Here is a 14,026-nt window from a genome sequence, read left to right on the forward strand (position 1 = left end):
GAGTATCCCACCATAGCCTGGAGGGGTGGAGGCTCACTGACCAACAAAGGAGGTCAAGAGCCATCAGAGGTGGTGCCACATACAGCATGGGTCCACCTGAAATTAAGACGGACATTTATGAAAAGTTGCTTGCTGTTGCCAGACACTGCTCAAAGTGCCTCTGAGGGCCATCTTGTTTAATCCTCTCAACTCTGTGAGCAACCTCACTTTAAGAGATAGAGAACCGGGTTCAAAGGAGTGGTTCTCTCAGGAACTCACAGCTCATGAGGGAAGAGCTGGGGTTTGAGTTCAGACCCGCCAGGGTTAACCTTCATACCACACTCCCCTTCTCTGCAGCTTCTTTCCCACCTTCTTATGCAACCAGAAGTGGATGACATTCATGATGGTCACCATAAGACACATGGTCACCACACGCTGCAGGGACCCAAATTTGTCAAGAAAATGGGTAATAGAGGCAATGCCAATAGTTCTTCTTTCCATGCGCACCTGCTGAAGACCACCTGCCCCAAAATTACTCTAGAGAGAGAGGAAGAGAGAATCAAATCCCTCAAGTACTTTTCTATGGTGTACCAGTAAGTGTCAACAACACCAACAGTCCTGCAGATTCTCCATGGTGACAGGGTAGGTGTGCTGACTGTGATCATCCGTAATGGAGACCTGATCTCTCTTCTCTTTGTCTCCAGTTCCTTTGGTCTTAATGATGGAGGAACAGGACTCCCAAGTGGCTCTCCAGTACCAGTGCTCCCCAAACAGCTCCCAGCCCAGCCATGCTGGCATTCCGTTGACCCTTCTTCAGGCCATTCTCCTAGCCACAGCGTCCCACTAAGAACTGACCTGAAAAACAAATGCCCACATATCTTCTCGATCCTCACAGTGGTCCAGAAATGCCATACTCTGACAGCAACACACACACACACACACACACACACACACACACACAAATTAAACAGGAGGGATGGTAACTTATGAATGGAAAGAGAACCAACATTTGTTGAGAGCCTGCTATATGAGAGACCTCGAGGCAGCTCTCCATGAGAGATACTGTAACTCCGTTGTACTGATGGAGAAACCGAGACTCAGGGAAGTTGTATGACACTTCCAAGTTCACAGTGACCCACAGTGAAAGAGGAGGCATTCGAGACAACTTCTGCCTGACTTCTTGTTTTGAACACCAGAATTTATCATGGGGCCAAGGGACAGGAGGCACCTGCAGCTGCTGGATGCTTTAAAATCGATGTGCTTAGTAAATGCTCATTAATAATTATAAAAATGACTCATATTTATTGAAAGTTTGTATCTATTATCTCACTTCTTTCTGACAATAGCCCTATGAAGAAGGAACAATTATTATCCCCATTTCACAGATGAGGGAACTGAGTCTTAGTGAAATTAAGTGCTTTATCTACAGTCAAAAAGCCAAGATGTAGCAGAATCAGAGTTCAAATTCGCTTTCCTTTCTCCCCAAACCTTGTGCTATCAGCCAGTTTATTTTCAACCTCTATTGGTCAAAAAAGGCCCGTGAAGATAAAAGAACAGCCATTCCCCTCCCGACCTTTCTCTGAGTAACCACTATGAATTAAGGGTGCTGTCAACAACACCTCCGTTCATTGCCTTCTTTTTAGAAACCCCAAAAACAAAGATGGGACTCCAAGGATCACAATGGTTCTGCATTTCTTCAGGCACATGTGCAAGCTTCTACCCACAGACCCGAGTTTCCTAGTTGGTGAGCCCCATAGTAGAACACATACCAATACATACAGTCAAATACAAAGGACTGCCACACATGCTCACTTACTAGTCCACACTAGTCAGCAAGAGAAGAATAAAAAAAAACAAGCGTTTAATCCTGAAGCCACAAAGATCTACACAAGTGGTAACTTAGGAACTATTCAACATTGCATAGTTGCTTCTATATCTGGCCTATGTAAAGTTTTTCTAGCGAGATAAACACAACACCAGGCAAAGTGGGTGCAAGGCAAGATTTATTAAAAACACTCTCCAGCGAAGTTTTAGGGCCCAGGAGAAGGGGAGCCAGGAAAGTTGTGCCAGGAGGAGTTGGGCACCCTTGGGCGAGGTTCCGTGACTCTGGAAAGCAGAGTGGCAGAAGTCGTGACCAAGGCAAGGAGGAGGGGGCTTTTAAGGCGTCTTGAAGGGAGCTCAGGGGTTTTTTGGCAAGTTTCCCTTATTCGGATATCTCTCCTGCTCGTCAGGGTCCCATTGGTCCACTGGAGCCCAGGGCAGGGGTCTCAAATTCCTGCTTGGGCCTTTGTTCTCCTGTCCGAGTTCAGGTTTTGTGGCGGGAACTTTTGCCATCTTAAGTAGCCCTTTCTGCCAGCCCAACAGTTTTGATTCCCAGAGTCCCTAGTTTCAGTGTGAGCTCATGTTGGGGAGCAGAAAAAGGGAATGCAAGAGGAATGCATCCCTGAGGGATGCCTTAGGTAAACAATGGTGAGATGCAGCCACAAAAGCTACTTGGGGCTTTCTCTGCTCATTGGTTAGGAGGTTGCAGACTTAATTGTTTGTTGTCACCCTAAATCACCAGGCAGCGTCTTTCTAATAGATCCACAGAACTGTATAGAGACTCCCAAAACAAACTCACATATACATGGCCAATAGATTTTCTATCAAGACACCAAAAGCAGGCAGAGGATCTGGTAGTCCTGCAGATATGTCTCTTGCTTCAACTGTGTTTGGACAAAACAGACCCAGGAATGCCCCTTCAACCAGCCAACAACCACCCTCCAACTTTTTTTCCAGTAGCAACCTTGGGACCCATCTTCTTGGCCACCAGCTGACTACAGGACCAGACAACAGCCAATTTCATGCTTACCTCAAATCAACCATGAGCTCCCAGATTCCTCAGAATTTTTCCACCAAGGTAGAGGCCGCCATCAACCACCCAGTCAACGTGCATCTGTGGACCTCCTATATCTACCACTCTCTGGGCTTCTATTTCCACCATGACAATATGACTCTGGAGGGTGTGGGCCACTTCTTCCACAAGCTGACTGAGGAGAAGTGCAAGGGTTCCCAGCATCTCTTGAAGTTGCAAAATCAGCATGGTGGCCGCACCCTCTTTCAGGATGTCCAGAAGCCATTCCAAGATGAGTGGGGGGAAACCCTGGACACCACGGAAGCTGTACTGGTTCTGGAGAAGAGCCTTAATGAAACCCTTCTGGATCTGCTTGCCCTGGGTCCTGCCCGCACAGACCCCCATCTCTGTGACTTCCTGGAGAACCACTTCCTAGATGAGGAGGTGAAACTCATCAAAAAGATGGGTGACCACCTGATGAACCTCCTCCAGCCCCCAGGCTGGGCTGGGCCAGTATCTCTTTGAGAGGCTCACTCTCAAGCATGACTAGGAGCCTCCAGAGACCAGCAGCAACCTTTGAAGGGGCCTCTATGTCATCCCCTGGTGCCAGAGCTTGCGCCTTGGCCTCTCCCTAAAACCACGAGGCAGCTTTTTAACCACCCTGGAACCCACTCCCAAGCTCTGGACCAAATGGAAACAATAAGGCTTTTTGCAGAAAACAAACCAAAAACAAAAAAACAACCAAACAAACAAAAATAAATAAATAACTCCATGCAAAAGGAAAAAGTGCCAGAACAACAGAATATTCACATGGAAAAAAAAATAAACCTTGACTTCTACTTACTCCATACACTGGAATTAATTAGAACTAATTCATTAATTAATTTTAAAATGATCACAGACTTAAACATAAAAGTCAGACCTGCAAGGCTTTAAAAAAAAAAACAAAAAAGGCTTTAGAGAATATCTTTGCAACCTTGAAGTAGGCAATTACCCTTATAGAACATAAAAAGCACCACCATAAATTAAAGATTGGATTTCATCCAAACTAAAATTTTCTGTTCATTAAGTTAAATCACTTAGAAGAGGAAGAGGCAGGGGAAGCATATAAGCAAGACCTGTGTCTCGCCACAGACGGTAGACATTGAACATCAAGAATACATAAAAACCCCTTATAAATCACCGATAACAAAGGCAAACAACTCAGTTTTTAAAAATAGGCCAAAGACTGGAGCAGATGCTTCACTGAGGAAGATGAATGAATAGCTAATGAGCATATGAAAAGGTGTGCAGCCTCATTAGTCATCAGAGAAATTGGATTTAAAGCCACCTTGGGAGATGCACCTAGGTGTCTCAGTTGATTAAGCGTTCAACTCTTGGTCTCAGCTCAGGTCTTGATCTCAGGGCTGTGGAGCCTACTCTAAAAAAATAAAATAAGGGGTTCCTGGGTGGCTCAGTAGGTTAAGTATCTGCCTTTGGTTCAGGTCATGATCTCAGGGTCCTGGGATCGAGCCCTGCATTGGGCTTCCTGTTCAGCATGGAGCCTGCTTCCTCGTCTCTCTCTGCCTGCCTCTCTGCCTACTTGTGATCTCTCTCTCTCTCTCTCTCTGCCAAATAAATAAATAAAATCTTAAATATATATATATATATATATATATATATATATATATATATATACATCTTACCACAATTTTTTTAGAAAAGGACAGGAAATGGGCACATACCTGCTTAAGAGATTACCTCTGTTTGAAAAATCATAATCTTCACAAAAATGACTGCATACACACAGGCAACACATGCAACCTACTCCTCCTGTCTTTCTTCTCAGCTATTTGATCTTTAGTGCCATCACTAACTTCAATAATTTTATATATTTATTTCACAGACAAAGTAGGGACATAAATAAGCTATTAACAGATAAGATATTAATATTAATTTCAACAAAAATTTTAAATGTATCTCCCACACACATAAAACCCCACAACAAGAGGCCATTTCCCAGCCCCTTGAATGACAACGAAAACTCGGGCTTCCTGTGTCCTCATCAATAAAGTGGGAGGATCCTTATCTCAAGGCTGTGAAGTCCTGTCCCATGAACTCCTACATCATAACATTAATGGCCATAGAAATCAATCCTCAATTTCCTCCAAGCGATGACGCCCACAGCTCATTGTCTCATGCCATGATCTATGAAGTTCAGTTGCCTCCTGATATGTTGCCAGGAAGTAGCTAAGTGAGAGCAAACATAATTATCAGGAAAGATAAACAACCAAGAACTGTAATGGCAGAGCATTTGCAGGAGGTCCGACCTGGGGCTTACACACTACCTTATTCAGTCTTCACATCTGCCCTATGGAGTTACTTTCTGACAGTGCACTGAACCAAATCAAACAAAGTTCAGCATGAGACTCTGACTTTGGCTTTTTTAAAAATTCTTACTTTGTTTTCTGTCTTCTCCTCTAACCTCATTTCCCCTCCCTTTCACTCACACAAATGCCCTATCTTGAACATTTATTTTACATAAATTTGGAATTGGTCGGCATCACATCCCATGGCTTTTTCAGCCACCCACCAAAATTCTAAATTTTTTCCAGGAAGCTGAAGGTCATTCCTCCATCATTCCAGATCCCATATTCTATTGGTTCTTCCTCTAGTAACATGCCATGTCTCACTCGTTGCCACCATAGTCCGTGCTGGGGTTATCCTTGTTCTCATCTCAGCCTGTGTCTGTGGCCAAGAGCCACCAAGAACTTCCCCGAGAATAGTCTCAGCCCCAATTACAGAAGAAGTAGAGGGTAAGTGTCTACATGAGTCAAATGCAGAGCACCAGATTGCTGAACGCTCACCCTTCTCATCCCCAGGCACTGCCTCCAAGCCGTGAGGTTGGACTTGGTTGGACAATCATATCTAATAACCAGAAAAGAATCCAGAAAAAATAGTTGGGAGTAATGACATGTTAATGTCTCACCAGCAGACCGTGACAAGCCTATTACCAAGACAAACATAGTACACCATTAAAAAACAGAGCAGGCTGAATGAGCTTAACATAAGCAACTTTTGACGGTACCCATTCCTGGTTACTAATTCAGTTTTCATCAAGCAGTGTTCAGACTGATCATCTGGTCTCCTGAATAGACCTTCCACCTGGTAAGTAAATATAACCAGTTATCATGCCATGAATATTTCCTGTTCCAAATAAATAAATTAGAAACTGGCTTAGAAATGAGTCCCTCCGGGGATATGGATGAGGTGAAATATTCTCATCGTTGTCACTGATCAACTCTTCTCATTGAGAGTAAGTCTTACCGCCTTTTCTCTACCACAGGACTAAAGACTTAGATGAGCAGATTTTTGCTGAAAGGAAAAACAAAATTGATTTCTCTTCCATCGAAGTCAAGCTCTGCCCAGAAGCATGGTGGTGTTCACTGAACAGAGACTACCCCATAAAGCCCCGCCTAAAAGCAAGTTGGCTCTTGCCCATCCTTGTCTACCACTTGCTACCTCCACCTGAACACCTTCTTCTGGGCATGCCCCCCTAGATGCTGTCCTCACCACCCACTCACCCCCACCAGTCCTTTCACTTTCTTCACTTGCCCCTGGCCTCAGGCAGTTGGGAGGAGCACTAGATTGGGAGTCAAAACCCCTGTGTTCTAGTCTCAGATCTGCCATTCACATGCCAAATGACATTGGGCAGGTCAAACACACTCTGAGCCTCAATTTTCTCATCTATAATGGCTTTGAGAGTTAAATGAGTTGATGAATAGAAAGTTCTTGGAAAACTAAAAAACGTCATTATTATCTAAAATTTCAAAATAAAAAAATTTTTAAATGCTATATACAGGTGAGGATGGTTGGAATTAACAGTCCCCGGGATAATACAGTTGATATTATGAGTTCCTCTACTAGCACCTATGAAGGGCTGCAAAAATAAACAGAAAGTCTTTGCCATTTCAATTGTTCCCCTGGTACTCAACATGTTTACTCATTTTTCCATCGACACTTCTGCCCCAGCCACTTGGAAGAGAGAGTAGGAAGGTGGCCACAAACAGGTTCGTGGCTCTAACCACAAAACTCACTTCTTCCCTCTACACAGCCCAGCCATGTCAGACTCTATCTGGGTCAAGTCCACAAAGACCAGGACTGTATTCTCTTACTTCTGCTTTCATGCCTATCTCTCATCATTGTGGCTTCCATTCACAAACCCAATCATTTTTTATTCTGCTGCCTTTTTTTTTTTTTTTTTTAAAGGAAGAAACTGAGAAACAAGTGTCAGGCAAGCCAGTGCTAGAAAACAATCATATGGCAATCTCCTTCTGTTCTCAGAGCCCAAAAAACCCCCAACAGCACTGTGGCCATGGAAAGGAAATCAGTGTGCCCCAGGCCCCATGCACTGGTTGTAAGGTCTCCTTGAAGTGTTAAAAGAGCACCTTGAACACAAATGTCTATAGTGGTTTTGTTCATAATTGCCAAAAATTGGAAGTAATCAAGATGTTTTTCAGTAGGTGTATGGACAAACAACCTGTGGCCCATCATGCAAAGGAATATAATTCAGTGATAAAAAGAAATGCGAAAGACCATCATAATGACATCTGACCCCACTCCATTTTATCTCAACCCCTCCCATTTTTTAAAGACTTTATTTATCCATAAAAAAATAAAAAAATCTTTAAAAGATTTTATTTATCCATTTAAGAGAGAGAGAGCACAGGCAGGGATAGGGGCAGAGGGAGAGGAAGAGGGAGATGCAGGAAGAGTCTCCCCACTGAGTGGGAAGCCTGACATGGGGCTCCATCCCAGGACCCTGAAATCATGACCTAAGCCAAAGTCAGTGCTCAACCAACTGAGCCATCCAGGCACCCTTTTAGCCCCCCTTTTAACAACTAAAAATTAACATCTATTCAAAAACAGTAGTGCCTCTGTGGAAGTTGTGAAATCCAGTACCATATAACAAGAGACCCAGGAGAAATCTCACCCGCCCACCCTGGGTAAAAGGCAGACAGATCTCCATAAAGTCTGCAGAACCAGCAGTATGAACTGGGCCCCACCCTCTCCAGCTGCAATTGGGGAACATCTGGAGAGTGCTAGTGGGCAGATACCCACAGATGAGAAAGCTTTGTAGAAGTCCAGTCTTCCCAAGGACAGATGCCAACTCCACTGAATGAAAAAAAAAATATATATATATATATATATATGCAAGTTTGGACCCATTGAAGAGGATGAGGAACTTTGTCAGCAGAACCCCTCCCTCAAGACAGCACAGCAGTCCAGCTGAACTAGCCTACAATGACCCCTCTCGAGGGGATAAGGGAGACAGTGAGTGAATGCCTGACTTCCCCAGCTGTGTGGGACACTTACTGGAAAAAAAAATTTCTTTACAGCAGCAACCAAACTTTTGAAGCAGGTTCTCTGTGACAGGGTGAAGAAAGAAACCAGGAAAGAAGCAGATAAGAGTATCAAAAAGCATGAAAGGGATGTGGTTCTTGCTTGACTGCCTTCAGGTCTCCAACAGGAAACTCTGCCCATAACCTGATGAGAGAACCTCAGGAAGGGACCTCCAGCCTGGCCTGTGGGAACCCTAAAGACCCCAAGTGTTGGGGCACTTGGGTGGCTCAGTGGGTTAGGGTCTCTGCCTTCGGCTCGGGTCATGGTCTTGGGGTCCTGGGGTGGAGCCCCGAGTCAGGCTCTCTGCTCTGCAGGGAGCCTGCTTCCCTTCCTCTCTCTCTCCGCCTCCCTCTCTGCCTGCTTGTGATCTCTGTCTGCCAAATAAATAAATAAAAATCTTAGAAAAAAAAAGAGCCCCCAAGTGTTAAACCCACACCTCCCTGCCCACTCTGCAGCCAGCTCCCTGGGCACATTCCCAAGTGTAGTGGCAAGAGCAAGCTCTGGCGGACAAGGAGTGGACTCCCAAAACAGGCCAGGCTCTATGGGAAACGAGAACTACAAACTTGAGCTATAGCGCCAGCTTCTGGAAAAGAAAAGAAGTTTCCAAAAGCCAGTGAGTTTCAAGATAGAAGACACACAAACCTAATTCTGCCACAAAAGGGAGCAAGAAGCAGGAAGCAGGTGTAACTGTACAAGGTTGGAGAAAGCCCCTAATACAAGCAAAACTAACGAAAAATATCTCCAACCTGAAGCCAACTGATAAGATTGGAGGAGGTGATTGCCACTTCAAATGTGAAAACATCAACAGAAATCTCCAGGGAACATGAAGAATCAAGGACACACCTCTTTAAAACAATACAATAATCCTCAAGTAACCAAACTCAGACGCAAAGTTCTGCATTCTACCTGATAAAGAATTTGAAATAGCTGTTTTGAGGTCTCAAACAAAACACAAGAAAGCAATTGTACAAAATCAGGAAAACAATACATGGACAAAATAAGAAATTTAAACAGGAGATAGAAATCGTTTTTTTTTAAAAAGGAACCAAATAGAAATTCTGGAGCTGAAGAATTCAAAGAATGAAATTTTAAAATGCAATAGGAGAACATCACAGCGGAAGAGACCTAACGGAAGATAGAATCAGTGATGTACCGGCTAGGAATTTTGAAATAATCTCAGAAGAGAGCAAGGAGATAAGAATGAAAAAGAGCAAAAAAGTCTACATGGTCTATGAGACCCCATCAAAAGTACAAACATCAGAATAATTGGAGTTCCATAAAGAGAAGAGAGGTAGTCAGAGGCAGAAAGTAAATTTAAAGAAATAATAGCTGAAAACTCCCAAACCAGAGGAGAGACTTAGACATACAAATTCATGAAACTAATAAATCATTTTCTCAATACAAAATGAACTTTGCCAAGACACATTATAATAAAACTGGAAAAATGCAAAGATAGAGAAAATTTCTAGAAGCAGTGAAAGAAAAAAAAATGATTATAACCTACAAAGGAACCCACATTAAGTTATCAGCAAATTTCTCAGCACAAATTCTACAGACCAGAAGAGAATGGAATGATACATTCAAGGCATTTAAAGAAAGACTTTATCTGGTGAATTCATCTTTCAGAAATAAGGGAGAAATAAAGACATTCCCAGACAAAAAGCTGAGGCAGATTATCACCACTTTATCTGCCTTACTAGAAATGCTGAAAGGAGTTCTTTAAGCTGAAATGGAAAGATGTTAATTAGTAACATGAAAACATATGAAAATATATAACACACTGGCAAAGATAAATACACAGATTTAGAAAACTGTAATTCTGTAATATGATAGAGTGCTAGCCACTATGGTATAAAAGTTAAGGTGAAAAAAGTATTAAAAATTACCATGACTAGGGACCCTGGGTGGCTCAGTCAGTTCAACATCCAACTCCTGATTGCATCTCAGATCACAATCTCAAAGTTGTGAGATCAAGCCTGGTGTCAGGCTCTGCATTGGGTATGGAGCCTGCTTAAAATTCTCTCTCTTGGAGGTGCCTGTGTGGCTCAGTGGGTTAAGGTCTCTGCCTTCAGCTCAGGTCATGATTCTAGGGTCCTGGGATAGAGCTCCACATCGGGCTCTCTGCTCAGCAAGGAGCCTTCTTCCTCCTCTCTCTGCCTGCCTCTCTGCCTACTTGTGACCTCTGTCTGTCAAATAAATAAACAAATAAATAATCTTTTTTTAAAAAAAAGATTCCCTCTTCCTCTCCCTCTGCCCCTCCCCCACTACACTCTCTCTCAAAACAATTTTTTTAGTTTTTTTATCTATGTTTTACGAAGATCTCATGGTAACCACAAAGCAAAAAACTCTGGTAGATTCACAAAAGATAAAGAGACAGGAATTAGAGCATGCCACCATGGAAGATCACCAATTCATAAAAATAGGCCAAAAAAACAAAAAACAAAAAACAAAAGAATGATACTACAAAACAGCCAGAAAACAATAAGATGGCATTATTGAGTCCTTACATATCGATAGTTATTCTAAATGTAAATGGATTGAATTCTCCAATCAAAAGGCACAGACTGGCTGGATAGATAAAAATAAGATCCAACTAAGTGCTGCCTACAAAAGATTCATTTCAGTTTTAAGGACACATATAGGCTCAAAAGTGAAAGAGTGGAAAAAGATATCCCATGCAAGTGGAAACCAAAAGAAAGCAGGGGTAGCTATATTTATATCAGACAAAATAGACTTTATATCAAAAATGGTAACAAGAGACAAAGAAGGTCTATAATGATAAAGGGTTCATTCATCAAGCAGATACAACAATCATAAATATACATGTACTGAACGTCAGAGTACCTAAATATATTAAGCAAATACTAAGAAATATAAAAGGAGAAATAGGGAACATAGTAGAGGACTTCAATAATAGGAGAAGACTTCAATACCCCACTTCCAACAGTGGATAGATCATCCAGACAGGAAGTCAACAAGGATATGTTGGACTTGAACCAAATGGACCTAACAGACATACAGAACATTCCATCCAACAACATCAGAATATACATTCTTTTATAGTATACACGGACCATTCTCCAGGATAGATTGTATGTTAGGCTCATCTCCAGAGAACCTCTTGCTTCAATTAAGATAGCTTCCAAACTAAATTTCATTTAAACAGGAAGTTCAGCAACAAAAAGTGGACTACTAAATATTTTATACAAAGTATTTTGTATAAATATATAGTATGTGCAACCTATAAGTAAATGATAAAGAATAATAATAAAATGCACACTTGTGTGCCCCCACAGCTAATGAAGAAAATTTCCTTAGTTCTTTTTTAACTCTTGTTTCTTGATTTAAATGTAATATATATTCACCACAGAATTTTTGCAAGATCCAGAAGGTAAAAAACAAAATCCCCACAATCCCCTTTCCTCACTGCTGATATTCTGATAACAATGCTTCCCTGTTTATTCTGGATGTGTATTATTTTTTCTGAAATTGAGATCCTACTATACAAATTGTCTCCTTTTTTCCATCATGACCATTTTCCTTAGAACACCTAAGTTCTTACTATCCTTTCATCCCCAAGATTCCAAGAAACAATCCCTAAATATGCTTACTTTTGAATTGAGAGTTGCTTTTTCCAAAAAGAAGTAGAAGCAGGAATTGATAGATGGAGAAAATCTTTCTTGTCTGGCTTCAACCTGAAATGTAAACTAAATTAAGAGGTTGATAAAATGCATCCTGTGTGTCTGGCACAGGGCGGTATCTGGAGAGTAAATGTTGATTGATGATTGAGTCTCAGGAGGCTGAAAGCATCTCTGGAGATAAGAGCAAAAACAAAAACCAGCACTTCCATGAAAAACAAAAACACCCAAGAAGCCTTCTTTAAAGTCCAAACCAAGTTCTGGGTCCAGGATGGATTCTCAACATGTACCAAGAATACGTGCCTTGTCATTGCATCTTATTTAATCATTATTTACCCAGAGGATAAGACACAGTTCTGAGTGCTTTGATGGAAGCAATGAAGAAACCAGCATGGGTATTGCTCTAAAGGAGTCAGCAATCTGGTGGGGCAGGTAGGGCATGCAGACAAATGACTCTATACCATGTGGCTCCCTGAGTACAGTAGATGCTCAAGGACACAGTAATAGGAGACTCACAGAGCTTTACTACTGGAAGTATCTTAGAGTGGAAAGAGACCTCAGAACAAGTGCTATCTCATACTTTTACCACCTGCCTATGTAATGCGACCAATAATATGTGTCTCCCTTGATTTTATGAAGACGAAAGTGACAGTGAGCATAAACTATAAAGGTGTTACAAATGTAAGATATAATTGTGAAGATTCTCCTCATCCCAACTCATTTCCAATTGGAGAAACAGGGAAACTGAGACTCAGAGGAGCAATAACATGTCTTGCCCAGCAAGTCAGAAGCAAAGTGAGGACTGGAATTGTGGTCTCTAGATCCCAAGTCCAGAGTGAATCATCGGGTGTGCTTGCTAAGAGCAGCAAATTATCCTCAGCTCCTTCCTAACCCATCCCGGATTCAGGTGTTCTTTCCTTCTTTCCACTGTTTCCTATGGATCTTGATCATGGCCCTTTGGATTGGCTGTTGTCCCATGGAAGCCTGAATAAAGTCCTAAAGTGGAGTCAGGAAGTGCTTCCATTAATGAGGTTTGGATTCTGGGTCTCCCACCACCTCCATGGCTTCTAAACATTCACTGCAGATTCTGCTATACCTGACCCCACTGACCATGTACACTCTGCCCCAGGGGATCGATGTTATTAGCAAAAACCTTACTGCTCTGGGTCCACATTCATGCAACTGAGCTGCTGGAAACAAAATGGAAATTCATGCTAAGAATGCAAATGATGGGGTGCCTGGGTGGCTCAGTCGGTTAAGCGTCTAACTCTTGATTTCAGCTTAGGTCATGATCTCAGGGTGGTGAGATTAACCTCTACATTGGGCTCTGCACAGGGCATGGAGCCTGCTTAAGATTGTCTCTCTCCCTTTCCCTCTGCTTCTCTGTCTCTCAAAAAATAAAAAAATAAAAATGTTTTCTAAACGTTTTCAAATAAATCTTGCACTTTATAAACTTTACATTTATAGGTGTTTTATGATTTCAGTGGTTAATCCCCCTAGGACTATGTGTACTGGGCAGGCAGATTTTGTTGCTCCTCGTTTTTTTTTTAAACATTGCCAATTTTATTTATTTTAAATTTGGAAAAACTGGTCATTATTTTCTGGTTATTTTATTATTCACTCTGGTCTCTATTTTATTTATTTATGATTTTTCCTTATTTCCTTCCTCTACTAAATTTTGTTGCTTCTCATTTTATGAAGAAACTGACTCTCAGGGTCTGGGATTGCTCAAGGTTTCATGGCCAGTGAGTGCCAGAGTTAACGCAAATCCAATTCTCCTAACCCTCAGTTGGGGTCTCTGTTTCCTTAGACTCTACCTCTGGCAAAATCTATTTCAGGTGCAGATCTCAGAAACTGAACTAGAACATACTTAGGCAAAAGGGGGCATGTATTTAAAAAAATAAACTAGGATATTATATATAATTCAAAGATAATCCACGGGGAACGCAAAGATGCAGCTCAATCTTTGGGACAACTGGAACGAGACAATCAAGTATGCCTTGAACCCTCTCCCCCTGCTCCTCTGTGGGCTCTAGTATCTCTCTTTAACAACAGTTTCCTTCAGGAGGAGGGACATATGGCCACTAACATTTCTCAAGTCTACCATCTTCTGGGATTCCCTCCCAGAGAAAGCCCTACTCCCTTCCTGAGTCTTGGTTAAAAGAAAAGGAAGTCCGGAAGAACTGAGATTGTC

At 42.0% G+C, this 14,026-nt stretch overlaps 1 protein-coding gene and 1 pseudogene across 2 annotated transcripts in view; one reads left to right on the top strand and one right to left on the bottom strand.

The window, feature by feature from the left end:
* CD300E (CD300e molecule) overlaps nt 1-14,026 on the bottom strand; it is a 55,683-nt gene that overhangs the window by 24,151 nt on the left and 17,506 nt on the right. The gene's annotated exons all lie outside the window — the stretch shown is intronic.
* Nucleotides 2,843-3,337, top strand: LOC309850750 (ferritin light chain pseudogene; annotated as a pseudogene). The gene has a single exon. The product of its transcript is annotated as a ferritin light chain pseudogene (transcript).

This window comes from Mustela nivalis (assembly GCF_964662115.1).
Source record: "Mustela nivalis genome assembly, chromosome: 17".
In the NCBI taxonomy this organism is placed as follows: domain Eukaryota; kingdom Metazoa; phylum Chordata; class Mammalia; order Carnivora; family Mustelidae; genus Mustela; species Mustela nivalis.